The sequence below is a fragment of the Pseudochaenichthys georgianus genome, chromosome 24 (genome assembly GCF_902827115.2).
Source record: "Pseudochaenichthys georgianus chromosome 24, fPseGeo1.2, whole genome shotgun sequence".
Lineage (NCBI taxonomy): Eukaryota > Metazoa > Chordata > Actinopteri > Perciformes > Channichthyidae > Pseudochaenichthys > Pseudochaenichthys georgianus.
In genome coordinates, this window is record NC_047526.1 from 19,270,039 (window position 1) to 19,281,945 (window position 11,907).

The following is an 11,907-nucleotide window of genomic DNA, read 5'->3' on the forward strand; positions in this document are numbered from 1 at the left end:
GGGAGCGGTGGAGATGAGGAGGTGTCGGCGTTCTGGCGATTTACTCAGCGCCCGGGGAGCAATGGGAGGGAAGGGGGATCTCCGGTGCCTTGCTCAAGGGCACCACGGCAGGGCAGGAGGTGAACTGGGACCTCTCCAAGTAGCAGACCACACTCCATTCAAGTCGGGGACTTGAACCGGCTCACAGTCCAAGCCCCTACCGACTGAGCCACTGCCGGACATATAAATGGTATGTAATATTCTTAAGAATACAAACATTGTTCTCAACAAGAATACAAATATTGTGTTTGTATTGATGATATATGAATGTTTGACTTATAAGGAACTGATTAGAATAAAAACATTTATTATTGGACACATTTGTTTTAAGAAAAATGAGAAGAGCTTGCCCACAATGTATCTGCACTGCACACGCCACACAATAAATCATTTCCTATGAGTGTATTGACTGCAGTCTGCATCCACTGTTGTCACCAGCCCACCTGAGGAGATTTCTCTGTGGGATCTCTGGCAGAGTCCCTGGAGGTTGAGAGGACAGATGAGGCCATGCAGGTAAACCTCCTAAATTGGAAAACGAGCTCTGTGTGTATGGCCTTTGTTTTATTTTTTCACAACAGCAACCCTGACAAATAAAACGCCTCCTCTGAGTTCCATGTAGTCTTTTGAGTCCTGTCCATTCTGATTTTCGTGCAATATTTCCTCTTTCTTTGCCTTGTAGTCGGAATTGCTACGGCAATAAACTCCACATGTTTTTGATCATTCCTGTTTCCTACAGCTTTAAATGGAAAATGCTCACTACTTTATAGAGGTAGTTTCCCTCTGTTTTAACCCCAAGCTGAGTTTCCTGATGCTGCAGTTTCTTATTCCATCGATTAAGCAACTCTTTCAATCCTGTTCTTCAGATTCTATTAGCACCTCCAGTCAGACCTGCCCTTTTATTTCCTCTGCTTCCATCCATCTAGCTAACAAGCATGGTTTCTCCTAAGCTGTGATTCCCGTCAGTTCGAAGCAATCTCCTCTCCGCTCATAGGCGGCGCGTGAGGCTCAGGTTTGGGAAGGCTAAATAACTTTTTTTACCTGACGCTGCCCGCCTCCGCCGTCTATAGAAAAGAGATCAACTCAGTGAAAGCACCGCCTGCTGACCAATCAGAGCTCAGTGTGTGGAGTTTAAATCTATCAAGTTATATTACAGGATAAAGGAAATACAGTTTAAACTGCCGTATACAGAGAAGACACCGACGTGTCGCACTTATCATTCATATCACATCATCAATCTGATCATCGATCATATAATATCATAATGTATCATATATTTCCTTATCTGAGTCAGCTTCTCGAACCATATCTGGCCGTGCAACACTTACATTGTCACATACTGTATGCAGAAGTATTATTTTAAGCAACACATTAGGTTGACGAAACACTCAACTCAAATGTAATTAAAGTCAGATCCACTCGTGTCTTTGATGGGGCAGTGATATCATAAAACAGTTGTACGTTTTCAAACACTCTGTAGTTATTTTTTAACCAGTTGTTCTATATTCACCTTGCAGGTGCAACTATGTGTCTTGTATCCTGGATTATATGTTTAAATCATGGATGCATTAAAGTTCATATTTTTCTAATATTAGTTTACTTTTCATTAATAAAGTATGACGCTGCGTTGTCAGTACACTTGTCCCTGTTTGTGATTGGTCAAATGTTGCTAACCCCGCCCCTTTCACGTGAACGCGCTCTCAGCTGGAGAGAGAAACCCTGGCTTGATTTACCGAGTTGATAACCAGCGTCGTAGAACCGCTTAGCGAGATCTCGTTTGTTAGGCTTAGTTAAGATAACTCAAACATATCCAGGGTCTGTTGAACTGGCTTCGTAGTACAGGGCACAGGTGGCTGCATAGCAGCGCTAGTCAAAGACACGCACATTATTATATTTTTATTTTACCAGGATGCAGTGAGGCTTAGCCTTAGCCTTCCCTAGCCTACAGTACCCGCCGCCCTTGTCTCCCCTGTTTTCTCGAAATCATTGTATTTCTTTTTTACCTCACCTCACTCTCCACTCTTTCCATTTCAGCTCCCCTATTTTTTATTTATCCCTCACTCGCATCCGCTCTTATATGACTCCCACCCATTTTCCCTTTTCTCTCCTTCTGCTCTGGTTACAATGCTCCTCCATCATTGGTTTCACTCTTTTCGTGTGAATTCCTAGAGCGGGAGACTGGTTGTTGTAGTATAAATCATTCTCTGTACATGCCAACACTGCCAATTACTTAAGAGCAATGAACTGCTCACAGTGTGTGTGTCTGTGTATAGATAGATAGATAGATGTACGCTTGTATAGATAGGCTAGTGCATGCTGTTAGAGAATATTTTAATGACATCTGTGCAGGGGAGAATTATAGTGTTTTGCTATGTGTCCTGCCTGCAACTTAGAGCAGGGCACAGGTCAAAGGTCCTGCCTTCCTGTGGGGGAGTGTGGACCATGCGCGCAGATGACTTTAACAGACTTTCTTTGTCTCTAAACATGTGTTATATCGATTATGATGGAAAGAGCGCGAATATAGGCCACTCCTATATTCTCTGTGTAGAATTGCACTGTTCTGCTCTGATATGGGCAGTGTTGGCTTGGGATTTACATGAGGAAGTCGTGTGGAAATCTTGCCAATGCTCCGGCCGAAACTCTTCAATAAACTCCGGTGTTTGATGTAAAGTGGACTCCAGTCTTCTATTTCTTCCATTCACATTGCTGATCAAAACTTTCCTTCACACATGCGTGCAAGCTAACACACACTGTTGTTATGGTGAACATGTTTTCAATCATAATAACAGTTCACTGTGTGAGAAGTCATCTTTATTTATCACTGCATTGTAAATTGGCATTTCAGACACTCTATCCAACCATAGTTCAGAGTAAATACTAGCTAGCATTGTGACGACCCCTCCACACCACGTGGGGTGCCGTCTGGTTATGTGTGTGTTCTCATTCATAACACTCCGTTCGATGTCTCACTATGGGATGCGCCTCAATGCGTATGCAAACAGAGGCATCAATCTCAGTACGCCAATCCTGATTGGCTGGTGATCTTGACTGAACAATATTAACACACCAGTTAATATTGTAATCTGCCTCGCCGTTTCTTTCTGTCGAAATAACGGTAAGGTTTGATTTTTTTCTTCAAGCTAGTAACATACCTGTTGCTAGTTTTTTCTTCCCTCCACACCGACACCACGGTAAAGAGGACGTTCTCTTTTCTCTCTCACACCAGAGGAGACAGAGATAAAAAAAAAAGGTATTAACACACCAGTTAATATTCTTTAAAGAATAAAATCTACACCGTCGCCTTTTTTCCTTTCGGACTAACGGCAAGGTTAGATTTTTTTCTCAGTAACGTACCTGTTACTAGCGTGTCCACTCCACGCCGACACCCCGGCGAACGAAGATGGACCCTTCTCTCCCTCACACCAGAGGAGTCAGGGACTCGGAGGCTCGGCTCTGCGGCTGCGGGTTTAAGATTTCAGGCACAGACTCACACCAGGTCTGCTTGTCCTGCCTCGGGCTGGAACACGCCCGGGAGGCTATCGATAACCCCGGCTCTTGCGGGCATTGTACCCGCTTCACCATTAAGAGCCTCCGCCGATGGTTAGCACGCCGAGCTAGCTTGTCGGGACGGGACCCCCTCATGTCCGCTGATTCGCCGGCCGGTAATCAAGACATGGTGGCGTCCGCTGCAGAGATTGAGCCCCGCGCTGTGTCAGACTGGGGCTCAACAACAGCGACCGCTGTCCGGAGCCCCATGCCGTGTCAGGCTGGGACCCGGTGGCGGCAAGAGCCGCGAGAGCGGAGCCCCGCGCTGTGTCAAGCTGGGGTTCCCAACTGGACCTCACCATGGTTGCACCCGCGGAGGATGTCCTGGAGTTGGACTATATGGAGGACGAAGAGGATACCTCTGAGTTCCTCCTGTCTGACTCGGATGAGGATGACATCTTCGTTTCATCGGCTCAGGCTGCAAAGCCGGGAGCGATGTCCGCTCCCCGGGGCGAGAGCACACCAGCTTCGCCCGTCTTAAGTATGGACTTGCAGGCCGTGTGTCAACGCGCTGCGTCCAGGCTGAACATCCCATGGCCTGAAGTGGCCAAGGAGACCGCCAGATCTTGCTACGAGGGGAAGAACTTGCCCCAAGCAGCAAGGACGAAGAGGCAGCTCCTTCCAGTCTTTCCGGAGATGCTGGACGAGGTGTCGGTCTCGTGGAGAGATCGCCCCTTTAGCAACAAGGCCCCAATCCAGGGTGCCTCCTCCCTGGACTGTGACGGTATGGAGAGGCTCGGCCTGCTCTGCATGCCGCCCATGGAACCGCTGGTGGCAGCCCACCTCCAACCGAGGCTGGCTTCGACACCGAGCAGGAACCCCATGCTACCGGCAAAGGCAGACCGTTTCCAGTCAGCGATGACCGAACGGGCCTATAAAGCCGCAGCTTTGTCCGCCAGGGCACTCAACGTCTCCTCGCTGCTGACCGCCTACCAGGCGGAGCTCTGCGAAGACATGTCGAGCAAACCTGAGCCTGCCGTGTGGGACGAGATCGCAGTGATCACGGACATTTGCCTCCATGTGCAGCGCTGTGCAGTCCAAGCCACGGGCAAAGCACTGGGAATGATGGTGGTACAGGAGAGAGCCAGGTGGCCCAACCTGACGAACCTTCCAGACCGGGAAAAAGAGGATGTTCTGGACATGCCTATTGTTCCCGAGGGCATATTTGGCTCCGCTCTAGCTTCAATGCAGCTGAGATGCGAATCAAAAAGGAAAGGAGACGAGGCTCTCCAGCTCTGTCTCCCCCGAAGGGTCCAGCCGCCACCTTCAATGGTCCCGCTGCAGGCCTTCACTCAAGTTGTCTCATGTCCTGCCCGGTTCAAGATACCGAAGCAGCAGAGACCACAGCCCGTCCCGGGTCCCCAGCCCAGGCACGAGGCGAGGGGGAGCTGGCCAAGAAAATCTCCGGTTCCGGCAGATGCCGCTCAGGCGCAGCCGACCCAGGTTTTCAGCCACCAGGCGAGGAAGAAGAAGCGGGCGGCCTGACAGCCTCCTCTCCTCGATGAAGGAGCTGGAAGTTCCCTGTTCCCCAGCTCCAGAGCACGTTCCAGTGTTAGATGCTCATGTGTTTTCGGGGTGCCACCATGCCCCCATCTTCCCGCCGCCTCGAGTAATGCCAGAACGTCATCCTCAAGTTCGCGCCATCAGGGAAATGGACTTAACATCAAAGACAGCAAGTTCCGCTGCCTGTTTAAGTCACACAAACACATGTCATCATTGTTGTTTCCGAATAAATCATTTTCCACTGTCGTTTCCAGGCTTGAAGCCAAGGGTGCAGTCAATAAAAATGAAAAGAAAAACAATAAACAGTCTGTCGTCTGCCCCTCTTTTGAGAGCGACTACGGCCTCTCTCAAAAGGCGGACAATAGACGGGATTGTGAAGGCACCACCGCTACGCACATGCGCATTGTCGGCCGGGGTTGTCAACCTGGGGTACCACAGTGTTCATACACTAGAGGGCCCCATAACACAACAAATAGAGACACTGAGGGCAGACGACAGAGCTGTGACATGAGGGAGACTTTGAGAAGCGAAAAGTGGAGGATGCTCACAGATTCTGCTTGGGGTTTTCAAGACAGTAACACGGGGCTACAGGCTCCAATTCGCTGTCACCCCCCCTCACTTCTCGGGCATTCTGTATTCACAGGCCCGGGGAGAGTCGGCCCATATTCTAGAGCAAGAGATTTTCTCGCTACTAGAAAAGAAGGCTATATCGATAATACTCGCCGAACAGAGTCAGAGCGGCTTTTATTCCAAGTATTTCCTCATTCCTAAACGGGGAGGGAACGGTATTCGGCCTATACTAGATTTGAGAGCTCTGAACAAATATCTCAAAAGATACAAATTCAGAATGCTCACTCACACATCTCTGTTGCGTCTCGTGCGCCAAAACGACTGGTTCACGTCAGTCGACCTGAAAGATGCGTATTTCCACATCCCAGTATATTACCCACACAGGAAATATCTGAGGTTCGCCTTTCAGGGTGTCTGTTACGAGTACAGAGTACTTCCCTTCGGTCTGTCTCTCAGCCCGCGAGTGTTTATACGGTGTACGGAAGCCGCGATAGCCCCGTTAAGACAACAGGGTATTCGCCTGGCAACTTATCTGGACGATTGGCTCCTTCTTGCACGGTCGAAGCAAGAGGCTATTACGCAGACGAATGTCCTCGTAACCTGGGTTACGACCTGGTTTCGACCTGGGTTTCGTAATAAACACAGAAAAGAGCATGTTGTCTCCAGCCCAAACTGTACTCTTCCTGGGCCTACGCCTGAATTCGGTGCCCTTTACAGCCTGCTTGTCAGCAGAGAGAGTGAAAGCCTTCAGGGCTTGCCTCGCTCATTTCCAGTCACGCAAATATGTTCTCTTCAGATCATGTCTGCGATTGCTGGGGCACATGGCTTCAGTCATTCTGGTGGTACGACTGGGAGTTTCAGCGCTGGGTAGCTGCCCTCCGATTGGACCCCGCGCGTCATGGCGCACGGAGAGTGATGGTCACTATGAAATGCGTAATGGCACTGCGCCACTGGCTACACCCGACTTTTCTAGTATGGGGCGTGCCTATGGGTGCTGTCCTATCACGGAAAGTGGTCACCATAGACGCATGTCTGACGGGCTGGGGAGGTATATACGAAGGTCGACCTGTAAGGGGTCTCTGGAGCAGAGACCTCCAACGGTCACACATAGATTATCTGGAGCTTTAAGCGGTGTTCCTCACCCTGAAACGCTTTCTGCCTTTTCTCAGAGGACATCATGTCCTTGTGAGGACAGACAACACGACCACAATATCGTATATAAACTGCCAAGGTGGTTTGCGTTCTCTCCAGTTACCCATGCTGGCATGCAAACTGATCTTATGGAGCTGCGGATGTCTCCTCTCTGAGAGCGACGCACGTACCAGGAGTGATGAACCTCGGGGCAGATCTGCTGTCCAGAGGTGCACCACTATATGCAGACTGGATTCTACATCCAATAATTGTGAGTCAGCTGTGGGTGCGTTACGGCCGAGCCTCGGTAGATCTGTTCGCATCAAAATAAATGCTCAATATCAGCTGTTCTTTTCAATGCGCGATTTAAACGCACCATTAGGCGTGGACGCGCTCGCGCACGTTTGGCCTCCGGTCCTTCTGTACGCGTTCCCACCCCTGGCTCTGATACCCCCAACTCTGGCGTGAGGGAACAACGCCACACACTTATCCTGATAGCTCCGCACTGGCCTGCAATGTACTGGCTGGCGGAGATATATCAGCTGCTGTGCGGGCACTACGCAGGGACATACTGTCTCAGGCGAGGGGGACGATCTTTCACCCACACCCAGAGCGCTTGGCACTATGGGCCTGGCCCGTGAGTGGTACAATCTGAATACAGTGGGGCTCCCTCAGAATGTGATAAACACTATTCAGAGTGCAAGAGCTTCCTCCACCAGGTCTCTCTATGACTGTAAGTGGAGGGTGTTTGAGGAGTGGTGCCTTCAAAAAGGACACATCTCTTTTCAATGTCCTGTCGGGGTGGTTTTATCATTTCTACAGGACTTAATTGATAAACACAGAGCTTTCTCTACGATCAAAGTGTACCTGGCTGCTATTGCTGCATGCCATGTGGGCTTTGAGGGAAGAACGGCTAGCCAACATCCTTTGGTCTGCCATTTTATGAAAGGGGCTCGCAGGCTCCTCCCTGTTTCCAGGTCACTGGTGCCCTTATGGGACATGGCAGTGGTTTTAGATGGGCTCACTCGACCTCCATTTGAACCCCTGGAAGAAGCTGACATGAAACACCTGTCACTCAAGACAGTGCTGTTACTGGCTCTGGCATCTGCCAAGCGAGTCAGTGACATTCATGCGCTCTCTGTACATCCTTCATGCACTCAGTTTGCCCCGGGGCAAACGAGAGTGTTGCTGAAGCCCAACCCTGCCTTTATACCTAAGGTGGTTGGCTCATGTACCCCCATTGACATTGTGGCATTTCCTCCGCCGCTGTGTTCCTCTGAGGAACAGCGGCCGAATTTGCTGTGTCCAGTTTGTGCTTTACGCATCTATATGGACAGGTCAAAAGAGTTTCGTTGTAGTGACCAACTCTTTATATCCTGGGCTAACCCTCAGAAGGGCAAGCCCGTTACCAGGCAACGGCTCTCCCACTGGATTGTGGAAGCGATTGCTCTGGCTTATACGAGTCAGGGTTTGCAGGCACCAACGGGCCTGCGTGCTCATTCTACTTGTGGACTGGCTACATCCTGGGCTTTGTTCAAGGGTGTTTCCGTCCAAGACATTTGTGCAGCAGCGAGCTGGTCCTCGCCGCTCACTTTTGTCGGCTTTTACAGGTTAGATGTCTCTGCTCCAAGTGTGGCCCGCGCAGTGCTGGGCCCCGTGTTGAGACAGGGTTCTACCTGTTAGGTTTTGGTTGTTTTGGTGATTTTCGAGATAAGCATGTCTAGCAATACGGGAGTTTTAATATCCCATAGTGAGACATCGAACGGAGTGTTATGAATGAGAACTATAGGTTACTTACGTAACCAGTGTCTAAGAGTAACATGAAGTGAGATGTCTCACCAGACGGCCCTTCTTGCTAAGGCGAAGCGAGAAGAGGTGCTTATTTTGAATGACGCTGCGTCGTAGCGCAAGCTACTTAAAGGGTGGGTGGATTCCCTGACGTTGACGTCAAGATCACCAGCCAATCAGGATTGGCGTAATGAGATTGATGCTTCTGTTTGCATACGTGTTGAGGCGCATCCCATAGTGAGACATCTCACTTCATGTTACTCTGAGTACTGGGGTTACGTAAGTAACCTATAGTTTTGTGTGTGATTGCAGGTCCCAGCTGCAATCTGTCTGATGAGGCGCACCTGCCGGGTGAGCCACGCTGAAAAGGATATAGGAGGAGCAAGCCGGATACGTCGCTCTCACTCCTCTGGGCACTTTCTCCGTGCCAGCCTCGGGGACCTGTGGCTGTTTCTGTTCATTACATTGTTTATTAAGAATAAACAATTGTTATTTTCTTACCCTTCGTCTCGCCTCCCTGCTTTTTGTTGCAGCCCAGGAGCTGGGTTGTAACAGCATTAATAGATGTTGTGTGGCTAACCAAAGCTAATATCACTAGAACATGCAATTTCAGAGATGTGATATTTTGTGAACTTTAAATACATTTTTACTCAACAAATTTGATTAAGTGTCGGGTCAGATTAGTCCAAAGATATCCTTTATGATCTCTTTCACTCTTAATGGGTAATTTGTAAAAAAGCTAACGACAGGAAGCTAATGTTAGCTTTGTCGGAGAGCTCAGTTAACGGTGCAACAGTCAGACCTGGCAGTTACCTTGTTTACATTTGTATCAAAAAAGTATATCTTTGTTAAAATAAGTAATCACTTTTTCAATGAAATGATGCATGAAGCTATTATGATTGAACATTAAGGTTGCAAAGAGTCTAAGCTTGAATATTAGAGCTGGTGCAACCAGCTTTACACAATAATTTCATCATCCTGAGACAGAGACATTTCCGCCTATATAACCCCTGAAGAAATACCTCCAAAGAGCCCAAATGAAGCTTTGTTATAGTAGTAACTCATTGTGTGTAATATATTAAAGCGTCCAACTAGATAAAGCCGGAATATTCATTATTAGTCAAACTTTATAAAATGATTCTAATATGTCCCTGAGCTGTGGTTGTACCTTTCTGTAAATAATTATGTGTGCGCCTTACACTCCCTTATGTAAACACACAACGTATGAAGGTATTTAGCAGACTCTAATCCGCCCTCACACACAAACACTTTTGTACCCTGAGGTGCATGCAGGTTTAAAATACAAAGATATTATCTGCCTTTGGCTACATTAGAGAAGCTACCCTGTTCAAACAGGACACATCCTGGATAAAACATCACAGAATAAACACGAGGCGAAGAGCCACCCTCTACTACCAGCACCTTCTTCAGAAGCGCACATTGAAATGTTTCAATTTGCTCCTAAATATCCCCAGTGTTTCAAAAGACTTGAACACTTCTGAATGCATTTTTGATTTGATTTAGGCAGGGGCGGATCTAGACAAATATTCATGGGGTGGCAGGAGATTTTGAGCGGTGGCATCCCCTGGCAGAAGTATATGCTGATTTAATCGCAGTCATATCAATCAATGTTAACTTGGAAAGCCACAGTATTAATATTTTAACTCAATAACTAGGGCCGGGACTTTAACGAGTTAATTACGATTAATTAATTACACAAAAATTAACGCGTTAAAAAAATTAACGCATTTTAATCGCACTTTAATCGCACTTATTTTTGCACAGCGGAACGTTTCTCACTGAATGAGTTTCAAGCGTACCGATTATACTGGAGCACCAACTAACGTTCATGACTTCAGCATGGGACTTCAAACAACAACAAACCACGGTGAACAATAGTCAAACATGAACGAACAAGCTGATGAGACCGCTTTGGTCGGCCCCGTGGATGGGACATCTTGTTTTAAAAAACGGACGGATGGAAGCGTCGACAAGAGCACGGTTGTGTGAAAATTATGCAAAAAAGAATGTGCATATCACCGCAGCACATCAAGCCTAAAGTATCACCTAAATGCAAAGCATGTAGCAGCTAGCGTGGACGTTAGCCCGACTCCGAGTGCAAGGAACCACACCCTGACCCAACCCACACTCAACCAGATGACTGGTTTCAGGGCCAGGATAAGTAAGTCCACGTCTGAGAAAATAACCAGCTCACTGGATTGTCACTGGGCTCGACATTAAGGACTGCCCGATGGCCCGGGGCCATCTAGTATTTAGCTCGGGCAATGAAGCCTCGCCTGCTGGTGGCCCGATCGGGCAATCTATTATGCCAGTATCATGCAGCTCGCGGATCCAGTAATGAGTGACCCGACAGTAAAACTAAACATATCTACAGTATAACTAGTTTAGGTAGTTTGAGAGGTAATTAAAATAGCTACGTGTGATATTCTAACCTGAAGTGTGTGTTACTTTTGTTCCGCTCACCGCTGCATGCGATCATGCAGAGCTGCGTGTCGAGTCTCGACTCGTCAGCAGCAGCTGATCTCTCTCTCCCGTCAGATTAGACTTCACTCGCGTTTATGTCCATATCGATCAGATGCAGCTAGTTCTAGCTAATTATAGACTACCTGCTTATTAAAAGACAACTACACAATAAGTGTCGCTATGCAACTGGATTAGGCCACAAAGTATAGCACAGCATTATGCATTTGTTTACATGCCCACCGCAGCCCCGAGGCATTACCAACAGATCAACGCACAATCAACCCACACAGGACATCTCTTTCTCCACATTAAGTGTTAGACATTAGAGTTGACTATTCTTGTCTGTCACATAAGTGGCGCAACTGAAGCGGTATTGCTCTAAAGGGAAATTATTTTGACCAAAGATATTTAGATTTGCCGGCTAACGGGAACTCTGACGTGTGCTTCGCGGATGCGCTCGGCTCCTCTCGACTGCTGCTCGGGTCTGCTCGGTCAGCTTCCGGATGAGGAGGCATTCGTTCGACCAACTTACAGTTGTTAACATTACAAACATTTTTAACAGGGGCCATAATAGTGTAAATAATGTTTGTTTTGGCAGTTATAACTGAATGTAATGTTTTCTACTTTTTTCCATCTGGGAAGGCATTTGCCTTCATCAGATGGAAAGTGTTTTGACCAACAACTTAAGTGTTTCTTATAGCTATGCAGGAAGCGAGCAAACACAAACAAGAACAAACAAACAAGTGAAATGAAGAATACAATTGAAATTGTACAATATAATATTGTGGTGGTTCATCTTATAATTCAGTCTAGAGAATGCACCAGACAGCATCTAAGACCTGCAAAAAT

At 47.7% G+C, this 11,907-nt stretch overlaps 1 long non-coding RNA gene across 1 annotated transcript; it reads left to right on the top strand.

The window, feature by feature from the left end:
* Positions 1 to 6: 6 nt before the first annotated feature.
* LOC117440324 (uncharacterized) lies at positions 7 to 9,074 on the top strand. Its single transcript, XR_004551243.2, has 3 exons — positions 7 to 229; positions 478 to 552; positions 8,887 to 9,074. It is a non-coding gene; the product is annotated as an uncharacterized lncRNA (long non-coding RNA).
* The last annotated feature ends 2,833 nt before the right edge of the window (positions 9,075 to 11,907 follow it).